At 44.5% G+C, this 20828-nt stretch overlaps 1 protein-coding gene and 1 pseudogene across 5 annotated transcripts in view; both read left to right on the top strand.

Annotated features, from left to right (window-relative positions):
* Positions 1-20828, top strand: part of LOC124717390 (fasciclin-2) — a 921178-nt gene that overhangs the window by 301395 nt on the left and 598955 nt on the right. The gene's annotated exons all lie outside the window — the stretch shown is intronic.
* Positions 7279-7396, top strand: LOC124717633 (annotated as a pseudogene).

The raw sequence follows: 20828 nt of genomic DNA, 5'->3' as shown, positions 1-20828 counted from the left end.
TTATCAGCCGTAGAAGTGCGTACCAACGGGAAAAATTTACCTACCTGATTATGACAAGGTGTTACCGAAATTCAACAAGTCATACTAATTAAAAGCAGAAGACGTGCGCATTACTGGAAATTTAGATTATTTTAAGTGGAAATGGAATTGCCGTGTGGCTAGGGCCTCCCGTCGGGTAGACAGTTCGCCTCGTGCAAGTCTTTCGAGTTGACGCCACTGCGGCTACTTGCGTGTCGATGGATATGAAATGATGATGATAAGGACAACACAACAACCAGTCCCTGAGCGGAGAAAATCTCCGACCCAGCCGGGAATCGAACCCGAGCTAGTAGGTGTGACATTCCGTCACGCTGACCACTCATGTACCAGGGGCGGACATTATTTTAAGTTATTAACAGATGTGTCGTCAACGGATATCTGTGGCTCAGCTCATAGGTTATGGATCCATATATTCATGCATATTATATAAATGGATTTAAGTCTGTGTGTGTTCCATATCTCCACCCAGACCACTGGACCGATTTCAATCAAACTTGGTGCACATATCACTCACTCTCCGGAAAGAAACGCAGTGGTGTTAAGAGTCATCTACCTATGAAAGGGATGTGGGTGAAAAAGCACTGCAGCCCACGACCCGCGAATACCCGTACTTCAGCCATCCAGCATTTGAGGATGGGAGCACTCGATGAGTTGCCACAAACTTCACACATAATTTCAAACATGGGCCAGACTTGTTTTCGCCGACAAACCCCCACAAAATGTCGTAAGGAGAAAACGTTTATCGCTTACTACATTTTCGCTGTTCATGCTGTAAAACTGCAGCATGAACCATGACGTTTCAATTTATTACTTCTTTACTGCCAACAGTAGTCGCAGACAGTAGCCACATTTATCACAGGATGTACGTACAAAGTTATATCATTGTACAACATACAGTTCCAAGAGATACGACGTCTTAAATATTGAGCTGCGTGAAAATAAAACTGGAGAGCGAAATTCGCTACAGGTACAGGTGGAATATCTGTACAGATGCATGTGAAATATGTTAAATATATTTAATATGTGCGTACGCGGGCAAAGTCATTGGTAAAAAGCTCATCCTAAATCCCTGGAATGGTTTCATTCAAAGTTGTTACACATGATTGGGTGCTGTCTAGAAAGAAATAGTGTGGGGCTAACAACCACCAGCGTCCTTTTAGGGCGGAGTTTACGTGGTGAGAGGGGGGGAGGGGAAGATGGAAGAGAGGGGGTGGTGAAGTGGACGGGGAAACGAGCGACGATGAGCGGAACAGAAAAGAGGAGGAGGGTGTGAACAGGGAAGGCGAGGAGGAGGAGGAGAAGGACAAAGAGAGGGGGAAGGAGCAGAAGGACAGAGAGAGGGCGGGAGTTACGAGGAAATGGACGGAGAGAGGCGTTGGGGGAAATGGGCTAATAGGAGAATGGAATAAATACATACCTTGGCAATCCCAGATACTTAGCTAGTATATCAATAAAACCCATCTGTTGTTCGTTACGGACTAGAACTCATGAGACTAAAATGTCGTCTCCATCGGAGTATCTCGTCCAGTGATAAATTTTGCGGGAACATTCACTGGTATACATGGACACTAGTTGCAAAATGTGTTGGGAATACAGCTAGTAGTAAAGAAGTAATAACTGGTGCAGTCTTATTCTATGAGCAGGGGAAACGTAGTAAGCGAAGAATTTTCTAAGTTTCACCATTTAGTGGAGGTTGTTAGCGAGAAACAGTTTTTCAAAGGTTCGATATAATGTTGAAAGTTTTTTGGAAGTGCCAAGTGCTCTCATTCTTGAACAGAGTCTGGGTAAGTTTTCACCGTGATTTACGGTGCCTCAAGACACATGCCGGTACATAGCTTGTCACTGTAATACCTGTCTAATTATGTTAAATCTTATAATGGAAGGTTATACCTCTCAATGAGCAAACTGTGACAGCATTTTAAATTTGGTGGATACTGTATGAAATACTTAAATTCAAATTTTTGCCATCCCTGGAAACCGTTTAGATGAGTAAACTGCAACTGTTACCGTGCCCGGGATTAGCAATTCAGTAGTTATATCCTTGAACTACTTAAGTGAGGTTTAGTGTCTTTCTTTAAAAAAAAAAATGTAACGCTCGGCGACCTGAAGGTGGCAGCGTGCAAAGTAATTAAAATCGCCGAAGCAGAAACCATATGCATCTTTTGGATTTGGCAGAATTTAAATCAGTAAGAGTCACGTCGCCAAGCAGTGTGGATGTCTGTAAGTTACAGCCTACGAATATATTCCTGGCCTTTTAGGTGGGTTGACAAGTCACGCGATACCTCCTAATATCTTGGCGCACCTGCTTTCGCACGGCGTAGTGGAGCAACTCGGCGTTGAAAGTCCCCTGCAGAAATATTGAGCTCTGCTGCCTCTATAGCCGTCCATAATGGCGAAAATGTTGGCGGCGCAGGATTTCGTCCACGAACTGGTCTCCAGATTATGTCCAATAAATGATCGATGGGATTCATGTCGGCCGATCTGGATGGCCAAATCATTCGCTCAAACTGTCCACAAGGATGTTCAAACCAATAGCTAACAACTGTGACATGGCGCATTGTCATCCATAAAAATCACATAGTTGTTTGGGAGCATGCAGTACACCAGTGGCTGTACACGGTTTCCTAAGCGAACATAACAGAGGAGCCACTCCGTTGCTTGTAAAGACAGCTCATGACCAACTTACATAGGCCGTTGTTGACAGCTTTGCCCCATGGCATCGTGGGGTCTGCGCCACACTCGGTCCCTGCTATCAGCTCTTACCAATTGTAACCGGGACTCACCTGACCAGGTCACAGTTTCCCAATTAGAGATGGGTATTTCGCGAACGAACATGTGCAAAGGAACGGTTCACCAAGATGAACGAAAGGACCGAGGAACGAATTCCAAGGAACGATCGGTTCATAGTTCACTTCGGTCGTGGCGATCTACTTATAGTTCCCGGGAACAAGGAACGATCGGTTCATAGTTCACTTCGGTCGCGGCGGTCTACTTATAGTTCCCGGGAACGAGGAACGATCGGTTCATAGTTCACTTCGGTCGCGGCGGTCACTTCTGCAGTTCTCATTCCAGCCTCGGTCGCGTGCTCGTCTCAGTCTCGGTCTCCCTCGGCCGCACTCGTCGTTCTTCGTATGACCACCTGTCTCAGTTCCACTGCCGACTGCTCCTAGTTAGTTCAGTACCCAGTTGTTCGTTTCGTTCACAGCGCTCGCCTATTTTACATGTGTTCCAAACTGTTCTTGCACTTGGTTCTGGCTATTCAGCGTCCACGACCGGTAATGAAAAAGTATTTTATAGTTACGTAAATTACATAAAAATTACGTTGTATCGAATAGGTACGTCTTTTCAGATAACAAAAGGGCATATCAGCTCACTTCATTATATCGATGAACAGCAGAAGACGTACTTATAACAAGGCAAGTTTTTTTTTTGCTATTCATATACTTTTTAGTTTCATCAACTTGATTTAGGAACTAACTTTCAATAATTTGCTTAATTTTTAGTGTAAGAAAATTCATATTAAATGATTTTCGTGTATGTTTCATATACAATACATTTAGGAAGGGTCTAATTATTTTTAAGTTTGGTTGTTTCCAATTTTAAAAAAAGTGGGTTGTGGGTCATTTTGGATCAGTAGGAAAAGCGGTGCCTCTCCATTTGAAAAGACATAGATTGCCATAAAATCTTATTTACTTATTATCTCAAAAACATTTTTACTAAGCGTGTGGCCCAAGTATGATGAGAAAACCACATTTTATTTTATGCTTCCATAAAGTCTCTACTTCGCCTACGAACTCAGAGACAACGTGAGGTATATATAGGGTGTAGACGATTATTGTTTACAACGTAGCATAGCTATGTAGTGGAAGTCGAAACGAAGAATTCAGTAGAGACTTGTGGTCTAGTAAGCTGGGAAACAGCCACAAACAGGTTTACAAGACTACATGAGCTATAGCCCATGCGCGTCGCGTGAGATTTTCATGTTCTCTTCTCTAGATCTCTACACATCGTCATCGATTATTTCGGAGTTGTTGCTTGCATTAGTTTGTTATTTCTTCACTGCCTAATTATAACGTTTGTCTGTTTGTTATATCTGCTCGTAATGGGCAACACATCGTCCGTAATTGGCGAGCAGTTTGTACTCGGGGCCCGTTTTCCGTGCGCCACCCTAAATTATTTCCCTGCGATGAGCCACACAAGGCTACGTTTGGCTAAACGAGAGGCTCTGCAGAATCACAGAAATTACTTCTAGAAGTGTGTAAGGATTCTGTAATGAATAAAAACTCTATACTCCAGGGGGAAGGGAAGTGCCTCCTCTTGGTGCCCTCCATCCTTCAGTCACCTACACTACTAGTTTTCAGTTTTTCATAAGAACCATATACCAAGCACAAATGAACGGTGAACGAGTAAAAATGAACGGTTCCCAAGAAAGAACTATCAGCAGTGAACTAGTTCCCAAGGATGAACGTGTTTGCCCATCTCTTATTTCCAATCGTGTGGGGTCCAACCGTTGTGGTCACCAGTTCAGGACAGGCGATGTGCTGTTAGTGTAGGCACGCGCGTGGTCGTCTGCTGCCATAGCTCATTAACGCCAAATATCGCCGCACTGACCCACGGGATACGTTCGTTGTACGTCCCACATTGATTTCTGCGGTTATGTCACGCACTGTTGCTTGTCTGTTAGCACTGACAGCTCTACGCAAACGCCGCGGCTCACGACCGTTAAGTGGACGCAGTCTGCCACTGCGTTGTCCGCGGTGAGAGGTAATGCCTGAAATTTGGCATCTCGGCACACTCTTGACACTTTGAATCTCGGAATTTTAAAATCTGTAAGACACTTTCAATCTCGGAATTTTAAAATGTGTAACGATTTCCGAAATGGGATGTCCCACGTGTCTGGATGCAAATACAATTCCGCGTTCTTATCAGTCTGTTCTCGTCGTGCGGTCATAATCACCTGTGTACAAATGACAGGTCCGCCACTGCACTGCCCTTTTATACCTCGTGTACGCGATACTACTGCCATCTGTGTATGTGTTCATCGCTACTTCCTTCAAATGACTCTGAGCACTGTAGGACTTAACATCTGAGGTGATCAGTCCCCTAGAACTTAGAACTACTTAAACCTAACTAACCCAAGGACATCACATACATCCATGCCCGAGGCAGGATTCGAACCTGCGACCGTAGCAGTCTCACGGTTCCGGAATGAAACGCCTAGAACCGCTCGGCCACAGCGGCCGGCCAATCGCTACTATGTCATGACTTTCGTCACGTCAGTGCATATTGTAATAGGAATAACAGTATCTTTTCCTTGAGAAGATTTTTTTTTAACCAAATCTAGACTTGTCTCGTTTTCTCTCGAATATTTCCATTGCTTGATTTTAGGTCGTAAAAGATCTGGTAACCTCAGGCGCTGTGGAGACGCGGCTGGTGTTTTAGTACTGTACGTAACATTTCTCTCTGGTTGTATCTGGTTTTAGGAGGTGCGCAATTTCCTGCGGAACGGTACCCGCCTCTTTGTCATCAGAGGTGAGAAGTTTTTTACTACTGGGAACCGAGAAGTAGGAAGTGTTTGTGGAGACGAAAGAAGGCGCAGTTTTACAGGGAGAGGACGGCACGCGACAGATATTCATCTCGAGATGCGACAGCGTCCCGGCCGGCCCGCGTAATGAATTCTAGGCAGGTCCCGCTTAGCGCGGGCCGGCCCTGTTTTCCGAGTGTTCTTCGGGCGCGGGGCGCGGCGTATCCTTCCACTTGCTCCCCGGCGCGGGTTGCCATGGCGACGCGGCCGCCTGCTTAGCATAGAGATTGCGGGCCCGAGGAAAACCGCCGGCGGCGCAGCGCTGAAAGAAGCCGAGCCGCCGCCCGCACGCAGCGCGCTCCGTTACCCACAGCTAGCCGGCCGGGCCTGCGCGCGCCACGTCCTCACCGTGCCCTGGTTACTGCGGGGCGAATTTATTCTTCCCTCCCTGGCTCTTTTCCTTCGCTACATTACCTGCCGGAACTCCACGGGGTGCCTGAGCCCTCCCTCTAGTAGTACGGTTAGTTTTTTTATTCATCCGTGGACGTGTCTTACTGCAACACTACCTACACATAAGGGGCAATACGCGAACAATAGACATACACTACACTTACACTACACAGATACAGACATAGATATATATACACAGCAATAAGAGACGAAGAACAACGGGCACAATTAAACGCACTGACCAACAGTATTTTAAAAACAACACATGAAGAGTACATGCGGACACGACATTATAGACATGCCTATGTGCAGCGTAACAACAATCTCCAGAGGATGGACAGCGATACGCACAGTGACAGCGAAAATAGTGACAATGAGGAGGAACAGGAGGAGGAAGCTGAGATGTGACAGTAAATAAGCAAAAGTACTGGCGATCTAGCCAAGAAAACACCAAATGCTGTACATGATGGGCACCTACAGTACTTAATACATAGGATTAGTAATAAATAGAATAAGCAACATTATTTCTCTACTAATAACAATTTGTGTGTGTGTGTGCCCGCATCTCGTGGTCGTGCGGTAGCGTTCTCGCTACCCACGCCCGGGTTCCCGGGTTCGATTCCCGGCGGGGTCAGGGATTTTCTCTGCCTCGTGATGGCTGGGTGTTGTGTGCTGTCCTTAGGTTAGTTAGGTTTAAGTAGTTCTAAGTTCTAGGGGACTGATGACCATAGATGTTAAGTCCCATAGTGCTCAGAGCCATTTTGTGTGTGTGTGTGTGTGTGTGTGTGTGTGTGTGTGTGTGTGTGTGTGTGTTTGTGTGACTGGCGGTCAACGGCTCGAAGAAACCATTCCGAGGTATTCACCGTCAGTCACATTCGGTGATGGTACTAACAAATCTCTCCTCTATCCTATCTTCTTCTTTTTATATTCTTCTTAAAAAACAACAAAATTTTATTTATGTTTCAACCTTAAATTAATGTTATTTTGGAAAGTATTATTCTTTGTAAATTGTACGACCTGTTTTAAACATCAGGTAAGAGGTCTATAATTTGGCGACAAAGAAATACACATAATGGGTGATCTAACAGTTTCCGCTTCTCGGCGATGCTATAGCTTATATGTAACGTAGCGCGTCTCCGATGCGGGTATGTAAGTACTGACACGTAGCCAAGGGATTTGTGTGGTATTCGCGCTTTTCTGACCTGCGAGCGTTACATGTGGAAACGTGAATCACGGCTACTTTATTACCAGATGCTCCTAATCAGGGCAACGGCCTTGCCGCAGTGGCTACACCGGTTCCCGTGAGATCACCGAAGTTAAGCGCTGTCGGGTGTGGCCGGCACTTGGATGGGCGACCATCCAGGCCGCCATGCGCTGTTGCCATTTTTCGGGGTGCACTCAGCCTCGTGATACCAATTGAGGAGCTACTCGACCGAACAGTAGCTGCTTCGGTCAAGAATACCATCATAACGACCGGGAGAGCGGTCTGCTCACCCGACGCCCCTCCTATCCGCATCCTCCACTGAGGATGACACGGCGGTCGGATGGTCCCGGTAGGCCACTCGCAGCCTGAAGATGGAGTGCCTAAACAGGACCAGCGTGCTGTTATTCTTTTCTTGGCTGCCGAATAACAGACACCGGTAGACATCTATCGGAGAATGAAGAATGTCTATGGGGCAGCATCCCTGTCGAGAATTACAGTTGTGGGAAGGTGCTGGTCGCGGTTCGATACAAGACGTCGATCGGTCTGTGTGAGGCCGGCCTCATCCATTACGGATAAAGTGTTGCTGCCCAACGCTGGACAAATCGAAGCGAAGGGTTCCGGAAAGCTGCGGAACGGGTACTGCTGTTTCATGACAACGCCCAGTATCGCTTATGTCGTAACGCTCAAGTTAGGCCAACTCAAGTGGGAGTCACTCGAGCATCCGTCTTGTAGTTCTTTATCTCTCCCCATACGACTGTCACGCCTTCGCTCACTTAAGAAAAGCCTTGAAGGGTCGACGAGTCCTGTCTGACGAGGGAGTGCAGCAGAAGTTTTTTTAGTCTTCTGATTGGTTTGATGCAGTCTGCCACGAATTCCTGTCCTGTGCCAATTTGTTCATCTCAGAGTAGCACTTGCAACCTACGTCCTATTACTGTTGTTTACACCTTTTACGTGGATTTTAAGTACGGATCTAATTCCATATATTGCATGTATCTTCATGTTTTATTTTCAGACACTCATTCTATCATGTGAAGTAATTTTAATTAATGATACGCATACTGCATTTTAACTATTACATTTACGATACTGGTTACTCATGTGCCGTTGCTACAGTGCCCTCTTCTGGCCTCAATTATTTGTATAAAGATCAGACGCATCCAGGCTATCGGCAGCTCTTACTATGTAGGTACCTGTACACAACGTTGATACCTACATCAGAATATTTTATGGTATGTATGACTCTGGGCATGGGTGTTAATAAAACTTTTTTTTTTAACTTAATTGGCCTATCATCATGTTCCTACTCCTTGTCGCTCTGGATCAGCCGAGCGGTTAACGCGCTACAGTCATGGACTGTGCGGCTGGTCCCGGTGGAGGTTCGAGTCCTCCCTCGGGCATGGGTGTGTGTGTTTGTCCTTAGGATGATTTAGGTTAAGTAGTGTGTAAGCTTAGGGACTGATGACCTTAGCAGTTAAGTTCCATAAGATTTCACGCACATTTGAACACATACTCCTTGTCAGTGTTTTTCCCACATTTTCCTTTCCTCTCCCATTCTGCGGTGAACCTCCCGATTCCTTACCTTATCAGTCCACCTAATTTTCAACATTTGTCTGTAGCACTACATCTCAAAAGCTTCGATTCTCTTCTGTTCCGGTTTTCCCACAGTCCATGTTTCACTATCGTACAATGCTGTGCTCCAGACGCATATTCTCAGTTACAGACTCCTTTACGCAGCAGGACAGCGTCTTTTGCCAAACGTGTATCTTCAACCTGGTGTGTCGGTGGAATGATAGCTTCAGTTCTCACTTCGATTTTGCGTGATTGGCATACCGATTCTGCGCTGTACGTCCTTCGATCGGAAACTTTGATGGTTTATTTATAAAAGTCCGCCTTGATACGTTTATTTTTACAATGCACTATTACCGGTTTCGGCGACTGCCATCTTCAGATCTGTTACAAAATAAATAAATAAATAAATAAACGTGGTTTAACCACCTAAGTTCATTTAGCTGAAGCAAAATCTTTAATAGGCCGGGTGATACATAAGAAAAGTAAAAAAAAGAAATTTGTTTTATTAAGAGCCTTGCCCACCAGCCATACATAGCATAAAATATTCTGATGTGTGTATCAAAGTTCTGTACAGGTATCTACATAGTAAGAGCTGCCGATAGTCTGGATGCGTCTGATCTTTATACAAATAATTGAGGCCAGAAGAGGGCACTGTAGCAACGGCACATGAATAACCAGTATCGTAAATGTAATAGTTAAAATGCAGTATACGTAATCATTAATTAAAATTACTTCACATGGTAGAACGAACGTCTGAAAATAAAATATGAACATACATGCAATATGTGGAATTAGATCCGTACTTAAAATCCACGTAAAAGGTGTAAAGAGCAATAATAGGAAGCTCCTTGCCTGGCCAAGTAAATAGCATACTATTGTGTGAAAGCCAGAACAAAAATGACGAAAAATTTGAACCATAACCGTACTGTAAGGTAATAAACAAAACACTGACAATCGGTTCTAGGCTACGCCACAAAGTTGGTCATGGAAACAAAAGTTTGGCATCTGGCGTCTGTAATATCAACTGACAATACTGTGACAAGTTTCATATCGGTCATGCGGGAAGTAAAATGAAGACGCGGTTTAGAGAGCTTTCGGTACACATTTGAATGAAGAAAAACACGTGGCAGGAAACATAGAGGATAACATGGAAGTGTTGCTTAAGGCACCAAGGGCATAATTACCGAACCTACTCGAAGAAATGAAAGTTATGTACACAGTAAACGGCAGCCGCAATTACTGCCGAAGGAACGGAATGAGCTTAACTCGAGTGCTTGTTTTGATGTATGCAGAAAGCTACTAGCTTGAGCAGCTCCGAGGCCGCAAGCCGCAGCAGCTTGGCGTGCGGTTGTGTGCACGGGCCACCTGCTGCCAAGACTGGGTACTCGTGTGTAACCTAGCTGTAGTGCCCTCTGCTGGCCTCAGTTATCTGCATAAGTGTCAAAATTGACATTTTTTTCTTCCTTTGTTGAATTTCAATTCCCCCCGAAGGGGGCGAGCTGGCAGCAGATTAGTACGCTGCTCTACAGCCTACAGATTTTTTTAAAAACGTAAGAAGAAAAGGGACAAGAAAAACAGGCGATAAAACGGCGACTTAAAGTGTAAAATGGCGGAAAATTGTGGAAAGTTAAAACAGAAAGCAAAGGGGTTGGCAATGTTAAAAATACACAGGTATCAGACAAGTAACGTAGTAGACACGCAATTAAAAAAAAAATACATGGCGGCAGCCTCGTTTCTGTTCGCAAGAGATTAAAAAAAAATCACACCCAGCGACAGTTTCATGGCCGTTCGCAACACTCCCCAAAAGACACACAACACGGAACACTCACTGTAAAACACTGCACGAAAATGTCTGCACAAAGATGACACTCCCTAGCCAAGGTCAGATGGGGTGGGGGGGAACCAAAGGAGCGAGAGGACTCATAATGGGGGAGAGGGACAGGGCAGACACGAGAGGGATTGGGAAAAGGCAGAGAAGGGAAATGCAAAAGGACTCAGGGGAGAGAAGGGGTGGGGGCAGAGAGAGGATAGGTGGGGAAAAAGAGGATGGAAGGGGGGAGAGGGAGCCCAGGAAAAGGAGGGGGGGTGAGGATCAGAGTTGATAGGAGAGATAAATGGAGGGAGAGAGGGCATCATGTGGGAGGGGGAGTTGATGTAAATCACCTTGGCAAAGGAGATGAAGGGTGTAGAGATGGAGGGTAGGGGGGACACAACAGTGAAGGCGTGGCAGGGGGCGGGGATGGGAGAGGAGAGGAGCAACCAGGGGGTGAGGGGGATCAAAGCGGCGGGAGGTGTAGAGTATACGGATATGTTCGAGGAATAGGAGCAGATGGGGGAAAGGAATGAGGTCATAGAGGATCCGCGTGGGGGCGGGAGGCGTATACGGAAGGTGAGGCAGAGTGCATGACGCTCAAGGATCTGGAGGGACTTATAGAATTTGGGGGGGGGGGTCACAATTGACATCCCTTGTATCTGTATATATTTCTGTAACCCACCAGGTTAGCCGAGAGCGCTAATGCACTGCTTCCTGGACTCTGGTAGGCGCGCTGCCCCGGTATCGATCCACCCGGCGGATTACCATCGTCGGCCGGTGTGCCGGTCATCCTGGATGTGGTTTTTAGGCGGTTTTCCACATTCTGTTAGGTGAATACCGGGCTGTTCCGCCACAGATGACTCACAGACATATGAACCCACTCGCATTATTCCATGGATTACACTAGACGCAGACAGCTTGGGTACACTAATTCCGTCCCGGGGGGTTGAGAGTGGTGGCAGGAAGGGCATCTGGCCACCCCTTAAAATTAACCTTGCCAAATCCGTTTTAACTATGCCGACCCTGCCGAAACCGCGCGACAAGGCACCAACAAAAGATCTATATGTATTTCTGTGTTCAGATCTACTGTTAGCAACTGACGTTGCAACTACAGCAACAAAGCTATCTATTATTTTTAGAATGTCGTATTAGATGTAAAATAAATTAATATCATGAATTTCTCTTCATGAACAGCGTCTGTTCCTCACTGTTATCCAGTAAAGACCGACATAGCGTTGAAGAAAATCTTAACACCTAATGGGTAGTATATGTGTACCTAATATAAGTGATATCAAGGAACTCGCATTTACCGAATAAATTTCGAAGTGTTTCCAGTATGTATTTTAGAGTCACTGGTCGCGAGAATAATGTTTAAATTCATTTACTAGATCTCATTTTTCTTGACAAAGGATTAATTACTCTGGAAGCGATAAGAAGGTGGTGATGAGTGGCAAGGTGCTGAAGCAAAATAACTTTATTTAAATTTAAACAAATCACTTTATTTAAATAATCAAAATTTTTGCAAGCGTAATTAGTACGAAAAGAAGTAAAGCGACAAGTGCTCATCCAGTTTACAGTTAGACTTATTGAAAGCAAAGTAGCAGCAAAGTTTAAAGGAATAGCAAGTCATTGGTGATCAGCAATTGACCACCACATTCACAGTTCCACTTACAGAAAGCCCCTGTGGCACAATTTAAACGAGTGATAACCAACTTGTAGCCGAATTTAATAAAAGAATGGACGAATGAACTAATAAAACAGCTGCCGGCCAGACAACCGTTTAAAACAAAACGCAGGTAGAAATATAATTTATTACTGCGGAAACCACTAAACTGAAAATTAAATCTTATTCAGAGCGGTGGTCCACAAAAATATCGGAGCACCAAGCCTCCCCCCCTCCCCCCCCACTCTTGAACAATGAGAAACTACCAGTATACAGCTGTCGGACAATACAATAGTACTTCTGTAAGATGGGACTGCAGGTGGTAACGGAACCAAATCCAAAGAAGAAAGATGACTAGACTAAACGGCAGGCCAGGCTAACTAGCATTACTTATGAATAACAAAGTTTTTAGTAACAAGTGATCCGTCAGTTTGAGTAGAGACGTTACTAATTATATGTTGGCCCCGGCTCCGGCGTCCATAAATACACGAAATAAACAGTTAGAATTACAAGGTCCCCTTTCTGTAACACATTAGGCACAGAAGGACATCAAAATACATTTACAAATTATACATATACACAACAGACTGTCTCGGTATTACGAGATGACTCGTCCACACACGGTGCAATAAATGAAGCTTTAACTACCACCTCACAGACGTGACTTACATTACATGCGGCTTTCGCCGTTTTAAACAGGCCCCATACGTACACGACGTAACTCAACCTAGTGCCTCCACTGATACCGCAAAATTAATAAAAATTCCCGCGTCACAAAATGCGCTCTTCCCTCTGGTGGCGGATCAACCGCTCTTTCCACTATCGCAACTAGCAGTGCGGTCAACTTGAGAGGCCGATCGACATCACGCGAAAAGACACCACACACGGCATTTACCTTCTTTTTTGGCCTGTCTCTGGTACTACGTTCCAAGTGCGCCCCTTACACCGATAATCACTTAACACGGCAGCAGTCCATTTCCCTTATTTGTGTGCTCCATCACTGAAATATGCGGGTGGACCCGCTCACTGTGTTTCTCGCCCACATCACCACAGTTTGGCGGAAATAAATCTGTGATTTCAAACAGTATACAGCTTAAACTATTGGTATAGCATACCACACCATCCGCCTTTGTTTCACTCTATCATTGGTTCACACAGTAACTTTTTGTTCGATCTGTTACTAACTCGTGGGCCAACGTTCCTGAGATAGTATGCTTTGTAGCACGGCTATTCCACTCGCAAAGGCAACGACGGTACTTGGTATTGACGTATTTCCCCCAAAAATGAAGAACTTTAAAATCCTCGCATTCTTCCCTCTGGTATCTCCTCTAATCTGCTGCTATCAGGATGTTTCTCGTGTTTGTATATGTTTATTTTGTACTGCCACAGGAAGGGAAGGAAACTCGTTTCCGTTATCTAAAAGTACTGCTTTAAGGCTTGCCTGCTTTCACTGTACTGATTTAAGACTAGTTTTCGAAGCATCGATAAACTCGCCGTTGATCAGGACTGTGCTTCATATTCAATGCCTCCATCAGCCCAATTACGTCTTTAAACTGCTCAAGTCCGTTATTTATTTCAAGTGCGAAATGTTCGCACTTTCACGCAGTCATCTAGATTCTTCCATTGTTATAACCGTGATGCGAAAAGTTCTGCCTCGTTTTTAGGATGTTCTAGATCCTGATGGATATAAATGAACTCGTTGAGACCCCTTGTGTCATCTTGTGATTCGAGGATTATGTGCTTGGAGAGAACTCTGCATTTTTAGAATTTGATGGCAGTTCATCCTCATATTCAGTTATGGACGCACTGCCATCTTCATCGTTGCTCACAGAAGCATTTTCTGGGGATTCACGAACAGAAAGTTCGTTGTCATGATATACAGACCGAATTGCTGAGGGAATATTAGGGTATACAGCTGTTGACTTTTCGTTGCCGGAGATTCCTTTGTTTGTAAGGGGGGGGGGGGGGGGGGGGCAGGGGACCTTCAAAAATGACAGTCCATAGTATGGTTGGTGGGCTCCCTCCAAATCATCGGAACTCCAGAGGCTCAGTGACGTTTCTTCCTATTCATCAATAGATTCAGGTTGAACGAACACGCAGTGCAGATACATTTGGTGCCTATTTTTTATTCAATTCCCCAATATTTCATCCAAAATATAAGAAATGCGTTTTTTAACTAGAAGGCATAATTTCAACACTTTCGAGAAACGAATGTTACTTCGGCGCAAACGTCGAAACAAGAACCACTGTGTTATTTATAATACGTGTCACAATACTCTTATGTGACCATAAATCTACTGAACACGTCATAGGCATGTTCGTAGATGTACCCAATCAGGTGATGATAACGTTCTATGAAAATGATAACATGCTGAGGTAGGTTGCCGTCGTCGTCTTTTTTCATCGGAAGACTGGTTTGTTGCAGCTTTCCATGCTACTTTATCCTGTGCAGGCCTGTTCATCTCCGAATAACTGCTGCTACCTACATCCTTCTGACTGTTTACTATATTCGTCTCTTGGTCTCCCTCTACAATTTTTACACTCCAACTTCCTCCAATACTGAACTGCTGATCCCTCGATGTCTCAAAATGCGTCCCTTCTTTTTCTCAAATTATGTAATGAATTTCCTTTCTTCCTAATTCTGTTCAGTACGTGATGTACCCATTACTCTTCAGCACCACATTTCAAAAGCCTGTATTCTCTTCTTGTCTAAACTGTTCATCGTCTGCATTTCAGTTCCGTACGAGGCTACGCTCCAGAAAAATGCCTTCAGAAAAACTTCTTAATGCTTAAATCTGTATTCGATGTTGGGAAATTTCTCTTCTTCAGAAATGCTTTTCCCGCCATTGCCAGTCTACATTTTATATCTTCTCTACTTTGGCCATCGCATGTTATTTTGCTGCCCGAGTAGGAAAACTCATCTGATTTCCTTAGCATCGCCTGATTTGATTCGACTAAGTTACATTATTTTAGTTTTACTATTGCTGTTCGTCTTGTAATCTCTCTTGAAGACACTGTCCATTGTGTTCAACTGCTCTTCCAAGTCCGTTGCTGTGTCTTGACAGAATTAAATATTTTATTTCTCCGTCATCCAGAACTATGCTTCCTTCTCCAACTTTTTCTTAGGCCTCCTTTACTGCTTGGCCAGTGTATAGAGTGAATAACATAGTGGATAGACTACAACCCTTCTCGACGACTGCTTATCTTTCACGCCCCTCGACTTTTATAACTGGCGTCTGGTTTCTGCCCAAGTTGTAAATAGCGTTTTTGTCTCCAAATCCACAAAAGCCATAAACGTAGATTTGCGTTTCCTTAACCTATGCGCTGAGATAAGTGGTAGAGTCAGTATTGTATTGCCCGACGTGTTCCTACATTTCTCCGAAATCCAAATTGATTTTCCTCGAGGTCGGCTTCTACCAGTTTTTCCATTCTTCTGTAAGTAATTCGTGTTAGTGTTTTGCAAATTGATTGTATACAAGATTCCATATTTTGCGGAGAAGAGCGTTATTACTAGTAACAACTGAAACAGGAAAGCTAGAGCTGACATGCTTATTTAACGACATTTTCAATGTCAGTAGCACCGAATTAATGAAGTTTAACCCATTTCATTTACGTAACATTTTGTTCACAGACCAATGTAATCGGTGCAAGGCGGGTCATAGGATCTGTGAGATTACACAATGATTGCGGTATCCGAGGTCAGTTGTGTCTGGTGTTGATTTTCAGCATTGCTTCCTCACTGGACGAATACACGCGTTTGACTATCCAACCTCGCATCGTCTCCGGGCAGACACTCAGCGATCTGCCGTGATCCACCTTTCCGCTGATACGAATGTCGGGCGCCAGTGACACACTTCTAGCACGTCTGTATATGAAGACAAAAGCACCGCGGAGGCTTTGGCAGCCGACGGCAGTTCATCACGTTCAGAGCATACCCATGAATTATTCAGTTTACAACAGATTTATGCCGGCCGCTGTGACCGAGCGGTTCTAGGCGCTTCAGTCTGAAACCGCGCTGCTGCTGCAGTCGCAGGTTCGAATCCTGCCTCGGGCGTGGATGTGTGTGATGTCCTTAGGTTAGTTAGGTTTAAGTAGTTCTAAGTCCAGGGGACTGATGACCTCCGATGTTAAGTCCCACAGTGCTTAGAGCCATTTGAACCAATTTTAAGATATATTTTAATTTGAAATTGTCTGTACACCAATATAGCTGTCGTTTTATAAGTTAGTGACATTCTATTTTTTTCTCTGTTGCAGGTGTGTAACATCTCGAAGCTATTATTCGTCCTCTGTGGCTCATAGGGCAGCCTTAGTACAGGAAAGGTCAGTTCGTTCTATGGACGTGTAACTCTGTGTATCAGTAGCCAGCAGGTAAATGATTAGACAAAGGATGGCGTACGTACAACCGTTCGACGTGAAAAGCCTCATAACGTCCCACTTCGTGAGTCAAACATACAAACTAGCGGTGTTTCTCGAACCGGGATCCACAAACTTGCTAGCTTCTTTATTTGCTTCTGTGTGCCGTGTATCTCCCCAGCCGAATTTTTATTTGTTAATAGCTAGCTGAGTACTCGGCATTGCCCGGGTGTGTGTTTATTTCAATTCTATTAGTCAGTCTCCTCCTCCCTTCATCTTCTCTGCCCCCCCCCCCTCTGTGGGAACCCCCTCCATCCCCTCCCCCAGTCTCTGTCCATCTCCTCCTCTCTATGTCTGATCTTTCCTCTTCACCCGTTATCCTGTCCATCTCTTGCTCTTCCCTTTCTCTGCCCATCTCCTGCTCTCCCACCCCCAACCCCCTCTGTGTGCTGTACAGTGATATAATTTTGCAGTTACATTCAGCGGCATATGTGGGTAACTCTGCAAAAGGTGTCGCGAATACACTTGAAGTAGTAAAGAAGTAATAAATTAGAAAACCGTGCCCGATGCGACAGTTTTACTGCATGAACGGCGAAATAGTAATAAGCGATAAACTTTTCTTCCTTTCGCCGTTTTCTGGGTATTCTAAGTAGAAAACTTTTCGTGAATGTTTGAAATTTTGTGTAGAGTTTGTTACAAGTCACTTAGAGCTCCAGTTCTCGTATACTGATGAATGAAATCTGCGTTTCGCGTGTCGTGGTACACGCTTATTTTCACCCCCCTTACTCTCGCCCCTCCCCTCCCCGTTTGATTGACAGCTGGTTCTTATCGTGACAATAAGTGATACGTTTATCAAGTTTGGTTGAAATCGATCCAGTGGTTCTGGGGGAGACGTGGAACATACATAGGCACATAGATACATTTTTGTAATATATAAGAGCACGATTTTTCCATGATCCAATTTTGATCAAACATAGCCTATACGGTGCCCCTGCTATACTGAAGTTACCAGCGAGAAACCTCATAAAATCCGTGTAGTTGTTTTCGAGATTTGCGTGTTCACACAGATAGACATACAAGAAAGTTATAGTAATACTTGAAATCACGATATCTTTTCTCCGTGATCGGATTTTGGTGAACTAAAGCCTATACGGTGCCCCAAACTGTGCTCAATTTACATCCAAACACCTCATGAAAATACGTGTAGTAGGTTTGGAGATAGCGTCTTAAGACTAAGAGACAGACAAGGAAATTTTACAGGTGTATTATTATTATTACTAAATTATTATTATTATTTAATAGTAGTAGTAGTATAGATGATACATCCTGTATTATTACGAATATTTAGCTTAGTCAGTTACTTCGTGTCTCTTTTATTGCAGTTGGCCCCTTCATGTAATTACCTTCGCTGTAACCAGCTTCTTCGGTATATCTTAAAAGGTGCTTCTTTAGTATTGCTGACATTTGTCTTTAGGTTTGCATACCATGTATTGGTCAGCACAACACTGGCTGTAAATTACATATTAGACTGTAAGGGGTGTTTTTAATTTACGAAGCCGCTATCACCGATAGAATGAGCTTCCCCTGTGCGAACCGTAACCATTTCCACGGCAGACTCGATGCTGCCTGATGTGCCTTTTAGTGGAGGGAACTAGCGCCTACGTTCTTGCAAGGGATTAACGCTTGGTACAGCGATTGTCAGTTCTCCAACAAAATTGTGTGTCAGTAGGCAGAGAGATACATTGTTTGATTACACGGTAGCCGAACAGTCACATCCATTAAAGTCCATCTAGTAATATGCGTTCAGAGCAGATTAAAGTGGAACGGCCACATAAGAGTAATCGAGGGTAAGGCGGATGCCAGACAGCGGCTGGAAGAATCTTTCAGGATGTATAGTCCGTCTACAAATTCAAAAAATGGTTCAAATCGCTCTGAGCACTCTGGGTGTTAACATCTGAGGTCATCAGTCCCCTAGAACTTAGCTCTACTTAAACCCAACTAACCTAAGAACGTTACACACATCCATGCCCGAGGCAGGATTCGAACCTGCGACCGTAGCGGTCGCGCGGTTCCAGACTGAAGCGTCTAAAACCGCTCGGCCACACAGGCAGGCGTCCGTCTACAAAGGAAGTAGCTTATAAAACCCCGATTCAAGCAATACATGAATATTTCTCGTCATTCTGCGATCTGTACTAGATAGGATTGATGGAGGAAATATTGAAGATGCAACGAAGAGCACTGCGTTTCGCTACGTGCTTATTTAGCGCCCCGGAGTTGCCCCGTCAACTCCAGTGGCAGGGAATGCAAGGGCGTAAAGACTCGACCAATATACCACTTCCTCGCAAGAGAGCGGAAAGTAAAATCAGAGAGATTCAGGCTGACACGGAGGCACACTAGAAATGATTCTTCCCACAGGACGCTACGCGATTGCACCAGGAAATGACAATGATACGTGAAGTACCCTCCCCCACACATCATAAGGTGGCTTGCTGGCTTTGGAGGCGTTGGACAATCGTTCGACGGCATCTTACGGTGTCCCGCTGTGAAAGCTACGCTTTGAAATATACGTGGTTTCGGATGGACGAGTTGAGGAGAACGCGACACAGGGATAGGTGCGTACGCCCTGTCCCGTCTGGAGCGACTTTCTGACAGCTCTAAGGCATGACTTTGAAATCCCCCAAAGCTCGTGCCAGTCGCTGCTTTGTACGTATGAGAGCGCCAGTGCCCGCAGAGAGGAATGTGGCGGTAATCCTATTATCTGACGGGCAGTCAGCTCAGCGGACGAAAATTCCACCGCGTATGTCTCATTTATTCGTGAGAGGTGCGCGTTGTAGCCCAACAGAGCACACGCACGCACGCACACCGCCCACAGTTTGAGATTGCTCTCCAGAGGGCAGTGACAGCAGCTTCCCCGATGCAGTATTACACCAAGAACTTATGCTGGACATACGTCTTCGCACAGGTCCCAACACAATGTTGCCTGTCCGGAATGCCGTCAGTCGTGGTTGTGCTGTGTGTACATATGTATACTATGCGCCTTCATGCATGTTCTATTTGTGCCCATTTCATTTAGATGCTGCAACCGAGACCAGTCTATTGAAACGTAGCACGGATTCACGAAAGATCGTTCTTGTGAAACACACCTAGCTCCTTATTCTTTCATGTGCTATTGGGTCCATATTTCTAGTCTTCCAAAAGGCTTTTTAAACCGTTCCTTACTAGGGGCTTATAACCACGTTGCGTTCCTATGGAGTATCGCTTCAGTTATGCGACTGGATCCGTGATTCCCGTTTAGAGAGATTACAGTTTGTAGTAACTGATGGGACTTCATGAAGTAGCATAGAAGTAATATTTGGCGTTCCCCAGGGAGGCCGTCCGCGGTTCCTGATCTGTGTGAACGATTTAGGAGACTATCTGATCAGCCCTTGTAGGTTCTTTACAGATTATGCTGTCGTTTATCGTCTAGTAAAGTCATCAGAAGATGAAAAACCAATTGTAAAATTATTCAGACAAGATAGCTGTCTGATGCGGAAAGCGGCAGTTGACACTTACAGGGAAAATGACGAGGTAATCCTACTAAAGAGAATCTCTTAAAATTCGATTACACCATGAGTCACACGAATTTGGAGGACGTCGATTCAACTAAATACCTAGGGCTTACAATTAAATTGGAACCATCGCCTAGATAATTTGGAGACAGCGAATCAGTGTCCGATTTATTCGCAGTACACTTAGAAGGTGGAACGAATCTAGTGAACAGACTGCCCACACTGCGCTCTTTTTAAGTGGCCACAAAATGTAATCCTTCGCTTTCTCGTTGTCTCTACCACATTTTCAGTTTTTTTCAGATACTTTCTTACTACTTCTCAGCTTCCAAATCCCATTCTCGTACTTATGACCCAAAAAGTTTTTGAATTTTTCTTTTTTTCTTTTTTCTTCTTGGCTATGTTAATGGCCAGGCATTCAGAGACATAAAGCCATACACTTTTCAATGCCACGTAGTAATGCCTCAGTTTTTGGATTAATGTATTTCTTATTCTAGATATTCTTTGCTAAGCGCAATGCCAATTCTATTTTTCTGCCCCTTTCATGCTGGATAGATGCTTTGTCCAGATTACTTGACTTGCTTAGTTTACCCAAGTATCTGAATTCTGGAACTTTCTTAATTTTGATTGGTACACCCTTAACGTGGATCATGTATACATTATTTTCA

The sequence above is a fragment of the Schistocerca piceifrons genome, chromosome 9 (genome assembly GCF_021461385.2).
Source record: "Schistocerca piceifrons isolate TAMUIC-IGC-003096 chromosome 9, iqSchPice1.1, whole genome shotgun sequence".
Taxonomy (NCBI): Eukaryota; Metazoa; Arthropoda; class Insecta; order Orthoptera; family Acrididae; genus Schistocerca; species Schistocerca piceifrons.
Note: the sequence above shows the minus strand (reverse complement) of the source record. Positions and strands in the feature narration are given on the sequence as shown.